Source organism: Hordeum vulgare, chromosome 1H, assembly GCF_904849725.1.
Source record: "Hordeum vulgare subsp. vulgare chromosome 1H, MorexV3_pseudomolecules_assembly, whole genome shotgun sequence".
NCBI lineage: Eukaryota > Viridiplantae > Streptophyta > Magnoliopsida > Poales > Poaceae > Hordeum > Hordeum vulgare.
The window spans coordinates 461,085,165-461,103,301 of NC_058518.1; the positions used below are offsets into that span (position 1 = coordinate 461,085,165).

Sequence of the window (18,137 nt, forward strand, 5' to 3'; positions counted from 1 at the left end):
GGACAAGGCGTAAGTTAGGAACTAAATAAGACTAGCGTTATGTATTTTGCTTCTCCTTACCGATAGAGGCATGATTAGCTATTTCCATTAAGTTTTCTTCATACAATGATAAAACTTTCAATCAATACTTGCGTACAATGTACATACATAATCTTTTAATACTACTCCCTCCATTTCAAAATAAGTGTCTTACCCTTAGTATAACTTTATTTTAAAGCTAATACAAAGTTAAGACAATTATTTTGGGACGAAGAGAGTATTTTATTACATGTTCATATCTAAGAAAACCTGTTCTGACTTGACTAAATCAAGCAAACTAGCACAATACGGATATCAGCAAGAATGCGGAAATATGTTTGACTTGAATGAAACTGATGCATCTTGTATTCTAAAATGTCTACATGTGTTTACATAAAACCGTGGTTGAAGATGAAAGGCGCCAAGGATGCACAATGAAGGGCCCGGGGGAGGCAACAAAAGAGCTCGGGTGAGATAGCCGTGAGTGAGGCGCGTCTCGACTCAAAAGGGCAAGGTGATGGTAGGTGGAGCCGGAATAGTGCAAAGGTCTGCCAACCGAACCCATGGTACAGGAATTGGAGGTGGAGACTATTTCAACTCTGGTCCTACTTAAACTCGATATCGTTTTACATGGTCATTACTGTTTTCTCCCGTTGCAACGCACGGGCCCTTTTCCTAGTAAAGACTAATGAATCATTTTCCATTCATCTCTTTCGTTCTTTACTTTCTACTTCAAACACGTTATCACACACTTTTATTCTCCGTTGAGAAAAAGCCACACGAGATAAGAGAATTATTGTCGTCGCTGCAGATTCGATCAGTCTTGATTCCATTCACAGAAAGAATCCATCGACATGCATACATCCGTAAAAGAGGAAAACTGGATCAGAAGATTGTTAAATTTTTCTTTGTTTTCTTGCGATCAATCCAAGATTTAATAACTACTTGTATTTTGGGAATCTCAAACAAGAAGTATAAGAGGAGGAACTGCATATTTCTTCACCAAGTACACAGAAGAACCGAGAAGAACATGAACCAAGAAGCATAAATCGAATAAGAAATAAGGGAAGCCAAGTCACGAACTAGTAGCATCAAATCAGATTCCGTACTTCACACAAGAAGTACACATATCAAAACTCTTGGACCTTAATTGCACATCATGAGCGCAACCCATGGCCCTCGGCCTTCGTGGAGCGGCGAGCGACCATAGATACCTCCAGGCACGACCACGACGCGGCACGGCGCAGCGCGGAGCCCCCCCAGGCGGAGCACGACCACGGCGCGCAGCCCACCCTTAGGCGGAGCACGACCACGACGCGCAACCCTCTCTCAGGCTGGGGACACAGGCGGTGATCAGTCGTAACACGCGCTGTAGCATGGCCTGTCCCACTGGATATGTCAGCGCAATTCTGCAGGTATCGTTTGTAATTCCGGCCGGCGGCCCGACTAGCTAATCAGCACGGCAAACATTGATGTGGAATTATTTCCAATTGAATCACACGGTAGAAATGAAGGCCATGACCAACCTTGTCTCTTCGTTTGTTATTCAATTTAGCCATTGCACTTCTGTATAATAAATACATGTCCCTGCAGCTTCGTTGTACAGAACGTGGGTTGCTAGCATTTACTAAACCTACGGTTTAGTCCTCCAACATTTTAGAACTATGTTCTATACATAGCACTTGTAAAATATTTCAGAAGACTTACTTTTCTTCTGCAATTTAGCATGCGTACGTATTTTAAATAGTAGACTTGCCGGTTAACTATTTTGCAAGTTTGGATAGAAGACCCACTTTCCATATTGTATTTACATATTGTAAATGACAATTCTATCTAGAGAAATTAAATCAACATGTTCAATGTGCTTGCCTCAAGCATTCTCTATAACATGTAATTTTAGTGCAACAACTATATTATACAACTAAAACCGAATTTGGAATCACAAGGTATTTGATGGCATCTACTGCATATTTTGCAGATTATCCATCACTACCGTGAGATCTATATTTTGTCATTTTGGCAAGATGACTATCTTCAACGTGCTCTTCCGAATATTATGTGCATATAGCCTAAATATTATTTGCGAATCCCAAGCTATTGGTGACATCTACTGCACCATTTGCAGATTATTCACCATTACTTTAAGGTCTACATCTTGTCAATTTTACAAGATGATTACCCTTAAAGTGCTCTTCCAAATATTAATATTAGATGTGACTACCTCAAGATATCATAAGGTAATATTGGCATCTACTGTAAAATTTTGCAGACTATCCACTATTACTTTACAAGTACATGTACTAAAGAGATGAATATATGGAATTGGCTTACACTCGCCACAGGCTACATCAGAGTCACATCAATACAACAATATAAAATCATCATGAAGAAGAGCAGGGTCCGACTAGGGATGAAGACAAACGATAAAAGAACGACGTCCATCCTTGCTATCCCAGGCTGCCGACCTGGAGCCATCCTAGATCGAAGAAGAAGAAGAAGAAGAAGAAGAAGAAACTCCAAATAGCACAATCATCGCGCTCACATCTTAATCACTTTACCTGTACCCTCAACTGGTTTTGAAGTAATCTGTGAGCCACAGGGGACTCGACAATCTCATTTCTAAATGTATCACTACTAGCAAAGCATTTATTTGAGGTGTATAACTTACGAGTACAAGAATAATAGAGGGGGATGATCTACGCATAGCGGACGTGAACTACTAATGATCCTGAACACCTATTTATGTCAGACATAACCCCACCATGTCCTCGATCAGAGAAGTTCACTTCCAGTTATCTCGAACCGGATGTTAAACAAAGTTCCCATGTTGCCACATAACCGCGGGCACGGTTTTCCGAAAGATTTAGCCCTACAGGGGTGCTCCAACTAGTCCATCACGAACTACCACACGCTGCAACGAAATAACCTCGATCAGGGAAAACCCATGATCTCCTCACGTTCCTATTGGAAAACCTCAACCTCGAGATAGCCCGAAGTATCCATGGTATCCCTCGCACAAGAAGTTCGAGAAGAGTAAAACAAGTCCAGCAAGGCCACCCGGTGAGCCAGATCCGCATCTAGAGCCACGCGCTCTCTATCTATGGGCGTCAACTGTCTATGCAAAGTGGACGATAGCCAGACGTCTCGAGTTGACCCAAGGTGTCACCTCCGACTGCTAGGTGGGTGGACCAACACTCATGAGGAGCACTGACCCGAGGGTTGATTAAATTTTCTCGGGTTAATTAGTCCCTATGTGGTTGATTAGTTATTAGGCAAATGTAGTATCAAAGTTGGGCCTTGCCAGACGAGTTTTATCCCAAAACGAAAATCCAGGGGGTCCCCATAACAACCGCAAGTATGTTAGGAGCGCTCATTTATGGAACGTAACACGTAGCCAAAACTAAGGCGGCAAAGGTGGAACAAAACACCAGGCTAGAAGGCCGAGCCTTCCACCTTTTACCAAGTATATAGGTGCATTAAATTAAATAGCAATTAATATGGTGATATAACAAGGAACCCATGTTTTCACATGGAAGAAACTGCACCTGCAACTAGCAACACTAACACATGGTTAAGCAAGCGGTAACATAGCCAATCAGTGGTTTGCTAGGTTGTGAACATGTTGAACGTTTTCATGGCATTGTTAAGAGGTTGACATTTAAGTGGTAGGCAGCGAGACATATCGAAAAAAACGAGACAACTAGCATGATAATAATGGTACCTAGGGAAATGATCATCTTGCCTGAGATCCTGTTTGGAAGAAGAACGACTCCGTGAAGCAGACGAACCGACGTAGTCGAACGGGTCCTCACATTCCGACATGCTTGCGGAACTCTATCGGGACGAAGCAAACTGGAAACAAGAATAAACACACAATATTCACCACCACAGTGCACGATATCATGCACAACACATATGATGCATGATCGGTTTAATTATGCAAGGCATGGCATGGTAATTCATGACAATCAAACACTACACATTAAGTGAAGCTCAATATGCAACGAGTTGCATATTGACGAAACTCCACATACGAATTTATTTAGTTCACTCCCGTTTAGGTACTCGGCAATATTAAATGTTGTTAGACATGGCACGAGGTGAAGCTCAACTAAACTACCTATCTAGGCATTTTAAATGAGGTCGGAAACAACCTATAGCATCTCCGATATGACCCAACTTGTTAACTTTGCAATATTTCCAGTTCTGTCCTAAACACATTTTATGTTTGTTAAACGTCAAAATAAAGTGGTTCACCTGATTCTACTCGTCGTTCTAGTCCATTTACATATATGGCTCATCTCCAACGGAGCTATGGATCACTAGCTACAAATTAAACCGTTGTCACGCAAACCAATGCAAACATCACGACTAAGAGTTTTAAATATGCATCAGAGTTCGAAAATATTATTTTAAGCGAAATTCTACATGTTTTACATATATAATTTGTTGCGATCCGACGCACGGTTTAAAAACTACGCGCGTTTTAAAATATGCACATAATCTGTAATTTAAAACCCTCGATAATAGAAAACTCGTAGCCATAAAAAAACAGAGTTGGGCCGAATCTGGCTACACGCCAAAACAAGACATGGCCACGGAATAGCAATAACGCATCGGGTGCGGGGAATAGCACACCTCGCGGCCTCGGGCGGGTGGGGAGCCGAGATGGGCCCGTTTGGCCTCGGGCAACCGGGCCTCGTCTTGGGGCGGACATAGCGGGCGGGATGCGCCAGCTGGGTGGTGAGGTCGCGCTGGCGGCAGCCCACCTACGCGAGCGGTCAACAGCAGGGAGCGTCGAACTCCCGATCTGGATTTGGCTCCCGATCCAGATCGCGGGAGGAGGGAGGCATTGCGAAATCGGCGGGAGCTGGGGGCGTCGATCCGGGTCGTTGGCGGTGGTCGACGGTGCATGGCGGCAGGGCAGGGTGGCGCCGGCAAGCGGCGCACACTCGGCGTGTTGCTCGGGGCTGGTGTGGGGCAGAGAGCCGCGGGAGGAGGGAGCAAGCCGCTCGGGAGCTTCTCCCCTCGGGCACTCGGGGCAGGAGCTCGGGAGCTCGGGGTGAGCGGGGCGGTGACTGATTCGGGCTAGGAGGGCCTTCTGCGGGCTCGGGCGGGCCCTTGCCGGCTGGAGGTGGGAAGAGGAGCTTCGTGGGCTGGATCGGTGGTGGCTAGGGTTTGGGGTGGCACGGTAACCAAGACAGGGATTGGGTGTCTATTTATAGAAAATGGTTAGGGTTAGTAGTTTTGGGCTTCGATTTCGACCGTAGGATCGCAATCGGATGGTCTTGGTTGCGCCCTAGAGTTAGGTGGCTGTGTTAGAAAGGCTAGGTGGGGAAGAGAGGGAAAACGGGCACCCGACGACGGAGTTTTAAAACATCAAATGTCCGACAATTAAACCGGCTATAGTGCCGCTATATAATTAATGGTACACATATCAAACGAGCTCCGAGTGCGAAGAAAATTGGCACGCGGCCTACCTACATTAAAATGATACCACACGTCAAGTTTCAACCCAATCCGAGAATATTTTTTGAACACACTTAAAAACAAGATTTTAACGATGTCGCGGGCGCGTGCAAGTGTGGTCGGGCTCAAAATGGTCAACGACGAAACCAGAGAGAACCGACAACTAACAAAGGATGTAGTTTTGAAAACTAGCGGCAATGCGGGTGATGCGCATGATGCGATGATGAATGCGACAAACAATCTAATCGCACGGCGGCAACAGAAGAAAAGGGAAATCTTGTGCAGCGTCGGTATCGGGCTATCACATCTGTCCTTCATATTGTTTCTGTATGTATCCATATATGTTGGATTCATGCGGTTGTTTTCTTTATATCCTCTGTGTATATGTATTTATACACCTGATGTGGTTTCCTCGTCAATAAATGCATATGTGTTTACCCTTCAAAAAAATAGAAGAGCAAAGGCAGCGAAAAGAATTATCATAATCAGAACTCAACCTAGCACATGCTAAATCATATGTTTACCATATTTACAACAATAAATTCACGATTGTAAAAAAATATGGTAAAATCCGGTACCGTCGGCCATTTTTGGTAACCCAAATCATATTGTGAGCGTTTAAGTTACCCTGGTTCAAACTAATAATTAGTTGTTATTCCCATATGGATGCCCCTCCATTTTATTTCCCCATGGAGCCCCAATAGATTTTTCCCACCAAAAATTTCATTCTTGAAGCTCGATTTAGTTGGAAGTCAAAATATGATAAACTTCTCAATGATGGATATGCAACTTCTTGGTGAAACTTAACGAGGTAGATTTCGAGAGGTGGAACTGATTTTGGTGGACTCGAGTAGTCTCAAACATGCCCTCAATATCCCGAGGTGAGAGATGTGTGGCGGTGCAGAGATTGTGAAGACCGATGCCTCCCCTAAGCTATGTTCACAAAATATGTAAGTGATAGATGCTCGATCAACTTGGGAGTAGCGATTAATCGATGAATCAGCCTATTAATTGGATTAATCGATCGATCATTAATCATAGAGTAAATAGGAACTTGCCAACTTGTATCTAGATTTTTTTATGTATTACACCATACTTCCATGCACCAAGCTAGCAATATACCAAAAAATTCTATTGTAGTATGTTTAAGAAATCGGTAACCGGTGCTGCTCGGTCGGATTGGAAGTAGCAATTAATGCGTGAATTGGCCTATTAACTCGATTAACCGGTTGACCACTAATCGGCAGATTGAATAGAAACTTGCCAACTTATATCTAGATTTTTTTATGTATTATACCTTAATTCCACGTACCTAGCTATGTAATATACCAAAGTATTCTATTGTAGGCATACAAAATATAGACAAGAGGTAAACTTTATAATCATTATACATCCAAATATTTAAAATCTCAAAATTTAAATTATCAATTAAACATTGAAACGTATCCATATACTTGCTGTTGGGGAACGTCGCATGGGAAACAAAAAATTTCCTACGCACACGCAATACCTATCATGGTGATGTTCATCTACGAGAGGAGATTTCCGATCTACGTACCCTTGTAGATCGCACAGCAGAAGCGTTAAGAAACGCGGTTGATGTAGTGGAACGTCCTCACGTCCTTCGATCCGCCCCGTGAACCGTCCCACGAACCGTCCCACGAACCATCTCGCGATCCGTTGCACGAACTGTCTTGCGATCCATCTCACGATCCGTTCCGATCTAGTGCCGAACATACGGCGCCTCCGCGTTCAGCACACGTACAACTCAACGATGATCTGAGCCTTCTTGATCCAGCAAGAGAGACGGAGAGGTAGATGAGTTTTCCAGCAGTGTGACGGTGCTCCGGAGGTTGGTGGTGATCTATCTCAGCAGGGCTCCGCCCGAGCTCCGCAGAAATACGATCTAGAGGAAAAACCGTGGAGGTATGTGGTCGGGCTGCCGTGGCAAAGTTGTGTCTCAAAAACCCCCAATACCTCTAGTATATATAGGAGGGAGGGAGGGGAGGAGGCAGCCTCAAACCCTCAAGGTTTGGCCGAAATTGGATGTGCAGGAGTCCTACTCCAATCCTACTTGGAGTAGGATCCCACCTTCCCACTTGGAAACTCTTTCCACCTTGTGTTTTTCCTTCTCAAACCTTATGGGACTTAGTGGGAACTTATTCCAGCCCACTAGGGGCTGGTTTATCTCTTCCCATAGCCCATGAGACCCCTTGGGGCGTTACACCTCTCCCGATGGTCCCCGGCACCCCTCCCGGCACTCCCGTACATTACCGATAAGCCCTAAACTTTTCCGGTGACCAAAACAGGACTTCCTATATATCAATCTTTACCTCCGGACCATTCCAGAGCTCCTCGTGATGTCCTGGATCTCATACGGGACTCCGATCAACTTTCGGTAACCAACCATATAACTCAAATACGCATAAAACAACGCTGAACCTTAAGTGTGCAGACCCTGCGGGTTCGAGAACTATGTAGACATGCCCCGAGGGACTCCTCGGTCAATATCCAATAGCGGGACCTAGATGCCCATATTGGATCCTACATATTCTCCAAAGATCTTATCGGTTGATCCTCAGTGTCAAGGATTCATATAATCCCGTATGTCATTCCCTTTGTCCTTCGGTATGTTACTTGCCCGAGATTCGATCGTCAGTATCTGCATACCTATTTCAATCTCGTTTACCGGCAAGTCTCTTTACTTGTTCCGTAATACAAGATCCCATGACTTACATTAAGTCACACTGCTTGCAAGGCTTGTGTGTGATGTTGTATTACCGAGTGGGCCCCGAGATACCTCTCCGTCACATGGAGTGACAAATCCCAGTCTTGATCCATACTAACTCAACAGGCACCTTCGGAGATACCTGTAGAGCATCTTTATAGTCACCCAGTTACGTTGTGACGTTTGATACACACAAAGAATTCCTTCGGTGCTTGTGAGTTATATGATCTCATGGTCATAGGAATAAATACTTGACACACAGAAAAACAGTAGCAACAAAATGACACGGTCAACATGCTACGTTCATTAGTTTGGGTCTAGTCCATCACATGATTCTCCTAATGATGTGATCCCGTTATCAAGTAACAACACTTGCCTATGGCCAGGAAACCTTGACCATCTTTGATCAACGAGCTAGTCAACTAGAGGCTTACTAGGGAGAGTGTTTTGTCTATATATCCACACAAGTATTGTGTTTCCAATCAATACAATTATAGCATGGATAATAAACGATTATCACGAAAAAAGAAATATAATAATAAATAATTTATTATTGCCTGTAGGGCATATTTGCAACAGTCTCCCACTTGCACTAGGGTCAATAATCTAGTTCACATCACCATGTGATTCTAACGAATCTAACACCCATATAGTTATGGGGTCTGATCACGTTTTGCTCATGAGAGAGGTTTTAGTCAACGGTTCTGAAACTTTCAGATCCGTGTGTTCTTTATAAATCTTTATGTCATCTTATAAATGCTGCTACTACGTGCTATTCGGAAATACTCCAAATATCTACTCTACTATACGAATCCGTTTCACTACTCATAGTTATTCGGATTAGTGTCAAAGCTTGCATCGACATAACCCTTTACGACAAACTCTTTAACCACCTCCATGATCGAGAAAAATTCCTTAGTCCATTTAGTTACTAAGGATAACTTTGACCTGCTGATCAATGATTCAGTCCTGGATCACTCTCTGTACCTCTTAACAGACTTGCTGCAAGGCACACATCACGTGCGGTATTCATCATGGCATACTTTAGAGTCTACTGCCAAGGCATAGAAGACGACCTTCGTCTATTCTCTTTATTCTTCCGTGCTGAGTTTTGAGTCTTACTCAAATTCACACCTTACAACACAATCAAGAACTCCTTCTTTGCTGATCTATTTTGAACTCCTTCAAAAACTTGTCAAGGCATGCATCTTGTTGAAACTTCTACTAAGTGTTTCGATCTATCTCCATAGATCTTGATGCTCAACGTTCAAGTAGCTCAATCCAGGTATTCCTTTGAAAAACTCCGTTCAAACAACCTTTTATGCTTCACATAAATTCTACATTACTTCTGATCAACAATATGTCAACCACATATACTTATCAGAAATTCTATAGTGCCCCCACTCACTTCTTTGGAAATGCAAGTTTCTCATAAACCTTGTACAAACCCAAAATCTTTGATCATCTCATCAAAGTGTATATTCCAACTCCGAGATGCTTGAACCAGTCCATTGAAGGATCTCTGGAGCTTGCATACTTGTTAGTATCCTTAGGATCGACAAAACATTCTGATTGTATCACATACAATCTTTCCTCAAGGAAACCGTCGAGGAAACAATGTTTTGACTTCCTATGTGCAATATTTCACAAATAATGCAGCAACTACTAACATAATTCCAACAGACTTTTAGCATCGCTACGAGTGAGAAAGTCACATCATAGTCAACTCTTTGATCTTGTCGAAAACATCTTTGCGACAAGTCGAGCTTTTATTAATAGTGACTTATCACCATTATCGTCTGTCTTCCTTTTAAAGATCCATCTTTTCTTAATAGTCTTACTACCATCAAGTAGTTCTTCCAAAGTCAACACTTTGTTTTATACATGGATCCTCCCTCGGATTTCATGGCCTCCAGCCATTTGTCGAAATCCAGGCCCACCATTGCTTCTCCATAACTCGTAGGTTTATTGTTGTTCAACAACATGACCTCCAAGACAGGGTTACCGTACCACTCTGTAGTAGTACGCGACCTTGTCGACCTACGAGGTCTGTAGTAACTTGATCTAAAGCTCTAATGATCACCATCATCAGCTTCCACTTCGATTGGTGTAGGCGCCACATGAACATCTTCCTGCGCCCTGCTACACACTGGTTGAAGTGATGGTTCACTAACCTCATCAAGTTCCACCACCCTCCCACTCAATTCTTTCGAGAGAAACCTTTCCTCGAGAAAGGACCCGTTTCTATAAACAAACACTTTGCTTTCGGATCAGAGATAGTAGATGTATCCAACTGTTTTGGATATCCTATGAAGATGCATTTATCCGCTTTGGGTTCGAGCTTTATCAGCCTGAAACTTTTTCACATAAGCATCGCAGCCCCAAACTTTCAAGAAACGACAACTTAGACTTCTCCAAACCATAGTATATACTGTGTCATCTCAACGGAAATACGCGGTGCCCTATTTAAAGTGAATGCGGCTGTCTCTAATGTATAACCCATAAACGATAGTGGTAATTCGATAAGAGACATCATAGCATACACTATATCAAATAGGTCGCGGCTATGACACCATCACACCATGGTGTTCTTGGTGGCATGAATTGCGAAACAACTTCCACATTGTCTTAACTGTGTACCAAAACTCGCAATTCAGATATTCATCTCTATGATCATATGGTAGACAATTTATCCTCTTGTTACGACGAACTTCACTCTGAAACAGAATTGAACTTTTTCAATATTTCAGACTTTGTGATTCATTAAGTAAATACTCCTGTATATACTCAAATCGTCATTGAAGTAAGAACATAATGATATCCACTGCGTGCCTCAGCACCCATTGGACTGCATACATCAAAATGTATTACTTCCAACAAGTTACTATCTTGCCTCATCTCAATGAAAACAAGGCCTTGCTCATGTGGTATGATTTGCATGTCACAAGTGATTCAAAATCAAGTGAGTATAAAGATCCATCAGTATAGAGCCTCTTCATGCAATTTATACCACCACGACTCAAGCGGCAGTGCCACAAGTAAGTGGTACTATCATCATTACCTTGGATCTTTTGGCACCAATATCATGAACATGTGTAACACTACGGTCGAGATTCAATAAACCATTGAAGGTGATTATTCAAGCAAATAAAGTAACCATTATTCCTTTTAAATGAATAATCGTATTGCAATAAACACGATCCAATCATGTTCATGCTTAAAGCAAGCACCAAATAAAAATTATTTAGGTTTAACACCAATCCCGATGGTAGAGGGAGCGTGCGACGTTTGATCATATCAACCTTGGAAACACTTCCAACACGTATCGTCACCTCGCCTTTAGCTAGTCTCATGTTTATTCTGTAGCTTTCATTTCGTGTTACTAATCACTTAGCAACCGAACTGGTATCCAATACCCTCGCGCTACTAGTAGTACTAGTAAAGTACACATCAACATCATGTATATCAAATATACTTCTTTCGACTTTGCCAGCCTTCTTATGTACCAAGCATCTAGGGTAGCTGCGCCTCAGTGACCGTTCCCCTCATAACAGAAGCACTTAGTCTCGGGTTTGGGTTTAATCTTGGGTCTCTTCATTAGTGCAACAACTGTTTTGCCGTTTCACGAAGTATCCCTTCTAGCCCTTGCCTTTCTTGAAACTTAGTGGTTTTACTAACCATCAACTATTGATGCTCCTTCTTGATTTCTACTTCGCAGTGTCAAACATCGCGAATCGCTCAAGGATCATTGTATCTATCCTTGATATGTTTATAGTTCATCACGAAGCTCTCACAGCTTGGTGGCAGTGACTTTGATCAACGATCTAGTCAACTAGAGGCTTACCAGGGACAGTGTTTTGTCTATATATCCACACAAGTATTGTGTTTCCAATCAATACAATTATAGCATGGATAATAAACGATTATCACGAACAAAGAAATATAATAATAACTAATTTATTATTGCCTCTAGGGCATATTTCCAACACTTGCTAACATACATCACGCAATATACTAGAGATAACAACCAAAACCATGAGTTCCATCCACCCGTCTACAAAATTATAATTCATAATCTACTAATATATGAATGCTGGATTCTCCACTAAGGTAGAGGGGAAAGATGTTAGTAACTTGCCTGTTGTTGATGCCATTGAGGAAGAGATAGGGGAGCATCCCATGGGAGAGGATGTGGAGTGGCCAAGGGCGGTGGGGTCCAGGCAAGCGACCAGAATGGCGGAGCAACTAGATCTTGCACGTGTAGTGTGGTGACTGGCACCGGTGAGGACACGGCTAGCCACTAGCCAGGTTAGGAATGGATGAAAAGAGCACGAGGAAGCGGGAGGAGGGCCAAACCTTAGGTATTTATTAGCAAGAGGGGTGGGAGGGGTTATGTGCCAAAAATTTGGGATTCGTTTGCCCACCAGTTAATGAGTCAGTAGTGATTAATCGGTCTGGCAACTGATTAATCGGTATGACAACTGATTAGTCAGTCTAACTGGTCAATTAATCGGCATGGCAAGTTAACATGATAAATAGGTCTTATTCGATTCGGTCATCCAAAGAGTAATGATTAAATCGCAAGTTAACTGGTTAATGAGACGAATTCTTGAACAATAATTGTAGGCATTTAAAAAATAGACAAGAGGTAAAATCAGTATTTATGCATCCAAACCTACAAAATCTCAAAATTGAAATTATCAATTAAACAATTAAACTCGTCCATATACTTGCTAACATCCACCACACATTATACTACAAATAACAACCAAAACCAATAGTTTCTTCCACTAATCTACAAAATTGTAATCTATAATCTTCTAAAATATGAATTGTGGATTCTCCACTAAGATAAGGGAAGAAGATGATAGTACCTTGCCTACTGGTGACGCCATGGAGGATGAGACTAGGAGCATCCCACGGGTTAGGCAATAGGGAGCAACCCATGGGATAGGATGGGGAGTAGCCAATGGGAGGGGGATGGGGTATAGGCAGGCGACCAGAGTGGCGGAACAACTGGATCTTGGAGGTGTAGTGACGTGGCTCACGCCGGTGAGGACCTGGCTAGCCAACAACTAGGCCAGGAGGCGATGAAAGGAGAACAAGGAGGACCAAAACCTATCTATTTAGTAGCAATAGGGGGTGTGAGGGGTTATTGGCCAAAAGTTTGGGATTTGTTTCCCCACCAATTAGCGAGCGAGTAGGGATTAATTGGTCTTTTAACTGATTAATCGATATGATAATTGATTAATCAGTCTAACATGCTGTAACACCTCTGGTTGTCAGCTACAGTAACCTAGGTGATCAAGCTATAATGATCATAATATTAAGCTAACCCATTGTTGCTAAACATTTCTTGATCACTTTTGAAATCATACCTCTTTTCAAATTCCACCACCAAAAGGGATTTAAAATTAAGGCGATAAAGCAATTCTTAAACATAATGGGAAAATTGTTGAACACTTAGCAAAAATTTGAAAGAAAATAATGTTAAGGAAAACAACATCACGATCATGGTGGTGTGGACTCTAGCATTTGAAAAGAGAGCGATAAACATTCTTAAATGCCCTTTAAATTTATGGAAATTACAAACTTCTTCAAATAAGTCCCAAACTTTTTGGGGCAGTGCTGGATATTGCAATATGAATAATGGACTAGGTCACATATTTTACAAAAGCTAAATAGCGCTGCAATTAAGATAGAGCAGAAAGAAGAAATGCTAGAAAAAGGAAAAGAAAAGGGGGGGAGCTAACCTACTGTGCCTTCAGGCCTTAAGTGCCAATAGGGAGGCCCAGCCCACCATGACTGGCCTTTCCTTAACCTCTCGCGGGAGGCAAGGAGACCGAGCATGCCGCACCATGTGCGCGTGGATGAGCTCGCTGTCGAGCATCCTGCCGCCCCATCATGGATAAGGGCATCCTCACGACACTCTCTCACGCCCCCGGAACCCTAGCCCCCTCTCACCCTCCCTATCCCACGTTGTTCCCCATCTTACCCGAGTGCCATCGACGCCATGGATCCGGTGTAACCTCGGCCACCGGCCTCCGTACGTCGTCCCACTACGCCCACGAGCTCCACCAGCCTCGACTACGTCTTCTGCATTGAACCATTGGAGACGACAGGCTGCGCAGCGACTCCTGTGTCGTATTCTTTCTCCTCGGCCACCGCATCTTCATCACAAACTTCTCCACCGACACTGCATCGTCGCCTCCCTCAGGCCTTCTCTGCAACGTTGTGAGCATCACCTCGGGCTCCCCTCTCTCTTTGTGCCCCTGCGAGCTCGCTAGCTAGCCGCCATCGTTGCCATAGTCCCACAATCGCGGTTGAGCTCGTCGATGTGGTCCATGTGGCCGCATCCCGTTCTTCAGCTCACCGTCGAGCTCCTAGGGTTTCCAGGAGCCCAATGCCACAGTTGCTCGTCCTCCTGTGCCCCACAGCCCTGGATCCGTCCATGCCCGAACTCCGGTGCTACCCGTGGTGGTCCCCGTCGACGTTGAAGCCCTCCCCGACGTCTCCGAGTGCCACCAATGGACGCGTCTCCTACCCAGCATCCCGTAGATCCCAAGCACGCGCCGATCCGCGCCTTATAGACGTTTTACGACGAACTCCGGCGAGGCCTGAGGCCCTCCGCCGCGGAGGTTGGTCACCGAGGATACCCGTGTCGCTCCTAGTGGGCCAGGACCCAAGTTGACCAAGTTGACCACGGTCAGCTGGCTGACTGGACAGCCCCGCACACTGTTAGTGGGCCACACCCCCTCGGACTATGACAACTATAATTGACTTGTGTTACACCCTCTGCCTCCCACTGCCCACCTACACACAAGGCCACGCCCTCAGCAGCCACCAACGGTGATGGGCCGGAGCGGCCCTGATGCCAGATCAAGCCCAGCGGCAGATACTCGGCCCAAGATTGGGACACGCGACGCTAGGTTAAAATGTCTCGTCCCCCTCATGCACGAGGTGTGGAAGAAGTTATCAGTGACGGCGGCTGCTTTCTCTCTCGAATCCCCCTTCCATCTCTCTCGCCGAACCCCAATCCAGCTGAACCTTGTATGAACATGTGCTCGAGAGTGTTTTATCTACTGGGATCCTAACAATTGGTATTCAGAGCCCTCAGATCCACCCAACCACCACCGCATCCGCTGTGAGATCTTTTGACCCACCAATTTTTTTCTTCCACCACAATTCTGGCAGGCCATTTCCCCTTCATCATCCAAACCCGAAAAGGGAAAGCTATCGTCATGGAGGAGACCAACAAGGCGTTAGCTGATCTGAGGACGGCGATAAGTGCCATGTCCGCCCAGATCAGTGAGATTCACCCCATCGTCCTCGAGCTCCAAGTGTGGAGGTCGGCGATCGAGCGCTTGGTGGACGATTTTTGCACTGAAGTCAAGGAGCTGCGCCAAAGCATCCATGCACACATCTACCGCCCGTGCTCCCTAGGGTAGCCGACGCACCAGTGCGTCGACCAGGCGAGCAGTTTCTAGCTCGTGGTGACGGCGGTCACGGGCCCATCGGCCACGGTATTGCAACTCAACTTCGGGGGAAATCGATGGGGGAGATCCACACCCCACAGTTGCCTCCGACCACTGGTGTGGCCGATTTTCCTTGCCACGCATATTCGTTGTTTGGGGGTCAGGGTTACCACTGATTCCCACCACCACCACGGTTTGATTTTCCTATGTTTGATGGGACAAACCCGAAGGCTTGGCGTCTCAAATGCAAAGCCTATTTTTGTGTCTGCACCCTTAGTCCAGATACTTGGGTTAGTTGCGCCGCTATGTACTTCATGGATGGAAACCAAGCATGGCTTCAGTCCTCCCAAGCCCATTTACATTACCAAGATTGGGGTGATTTTTCTACTGCTATTTGTTCCCAGTTCGGGCGAGAGGAGTTTCAAAATTTACTTAGGAAATTCAACCGACTGAGTCAAACATGCACCATAGCTGAATATGCTGAGCAGTTTACACAAACCATGCACCACTTGCTTGCACATCACCCCTCTTTGGACCCTGCCTTCTTTGCCACACAATTTATGGAGGGTTTACAACGAGATATTCGTGTTGCTGTAGTTTTACACCGACCCCAAACTCTGGATACTCTTGTGGATCTTGTATGTTGGCAGGAAGAAGTGGTGGACACATTCCGATAGGATGACACGCGACACTCCTTTCCGCCTGTTGGAAATATGCGCTAGAAGCAATACTAAAATAGTTATTATTATATTTCCTATTTCAAGATAATCGTTTACTATCCATGCTAGAATTGTATTGAATGGAAATGCAAATACGTGTGTGGATATATAGACAAACAATGTCCCTAGTGAGCCTCTAGTTGACTAGCTCGCTGATCAAAGTGTGGGAAATATGCCCTAGAGGCAATAATAAATTGGTTATTATTATATTTCCTTGTTCATGATAATCGTTTATTATCCATGCTAGAATTGTATTGATTGGAAACTCAAATACATGTGTGGATACATAGACAATAGACTGTCCCTAATGAGCCTCTAGTTGACTAGCTTGTTGATCAAAGATGGTCAAGGTTTCCTAGCCATAGACAAGTGTTGTCACTTGATAACGAGATCACATCATTAGGAGAATGATGTGATGGACAAGACCCAAACTATAAACGTAGCATATGATCGTGTCATTTTGTTGCTATTATTTTCTGCATGTCAAGTATACATTCAAATGACCATGAGATCATGTAACTCACTGACACCAGAGGAATGCCTTGTGTGTATCAAACGTCGCAACGTTATTGGGTGACTATAAAGGTACTCTACAGGCATCTCTGAAGGTGTTCGTTGAGTAAGCATGGATCAAAATGGGATTTGTCACTCCGTGTGACGGAGAGGTATCTCGGGGCCTACTCGGTAATACAACATCACAAACATGCCTTGCAAGCAATGTGAGTAAAGAGTTAGTCGCAGGATCTTGTATTACGGAACAAGTAAAGAGACCTGTCAGTAACGGGATTGAAATAGGTATGGAGATACCAACGATCGAAACTCGGGTAAGTAACATACCGAAGGATAAATGGAATGATATACGGGATTGTGTGAATCCTTGACATAGAGGTTAAATCGATAAGATCTTCGTAGAATATGTAGGATCCAATGGGAATGTCCAGGTCCCGCTATTGGATATTGACCGGAGATTGTCTCGGTCATGTCTACATAGTTCTCGAACCCGCAGGGTGTGCACACTTAAGGTTCAGTGACGTTTTCGGTATAGTTGAATTATTGATGTTGGTAACCGAATGTTGTTCGTAGTCCCAGATGAGATCCAGGACGTCACGGAGTTTCGGAATGGTTCGGAAACAAAGATTGATATATAGGAAGTTGGTATTTGGATTCCGGAAAAGTTTCGGGCATTCCCGACAGTGTGCCGGGAGTGACGAATGGGTTCTCGGGGTCCACCTAGCGGGCCCACCACTCGCTAAGGGGGGCACATGGACTTTTGGGTGACGCAATAGCCCCTGGTGGGCTGGCCAATCAACCAAAGAAGGCCCATGAGGAAAAAGGTGGAAAATCCAAACGAGGTGGACAAGTGGGAGAGGAGACCTCCTCCAAGTGGAATTGGCGGAGGACTCTTCCGTCCTTGCTTCGGCCAAGCCAAGGGAGGCTTCCCTTGGTGGGAAAGCCTCCTCCCTCCTTCCTCCTATATATACTAGAGTTCTTGAGGGTTTTTGCACATAATTTTCAGCCACGTGCTACCCTCTTCTCTAGATCATAGTTCTTCCTCTAGATCAGTTTTCAGCAGCGCTTAGGCAAATCCCTAATGGAATAGATCCACCACCATCGCCGTGATGCCGTCACGCTGCCAGAGAATTCAATTACTTCCCCATATCTCTTGCTGGATCAAGAAGGCGGGGATCGTCATCGAGCTGTGCGTGTGTTGAATGCGGAGGTGCCGCC

General features: G+C 44.4%; 1 pseudogene; it reads left to right on the forward strand.

Moving 5' to 3' along the window:
- Positions 1-15,456: 15,456 nt before the first annotated feature.
- Positions 15,457-16,367, forward strand: LOC123400736 (annotated as a pseudogene).
- The last annotated feature ends 1,770 nt before the right edge of the window (positions 16,368-18,137 follow it).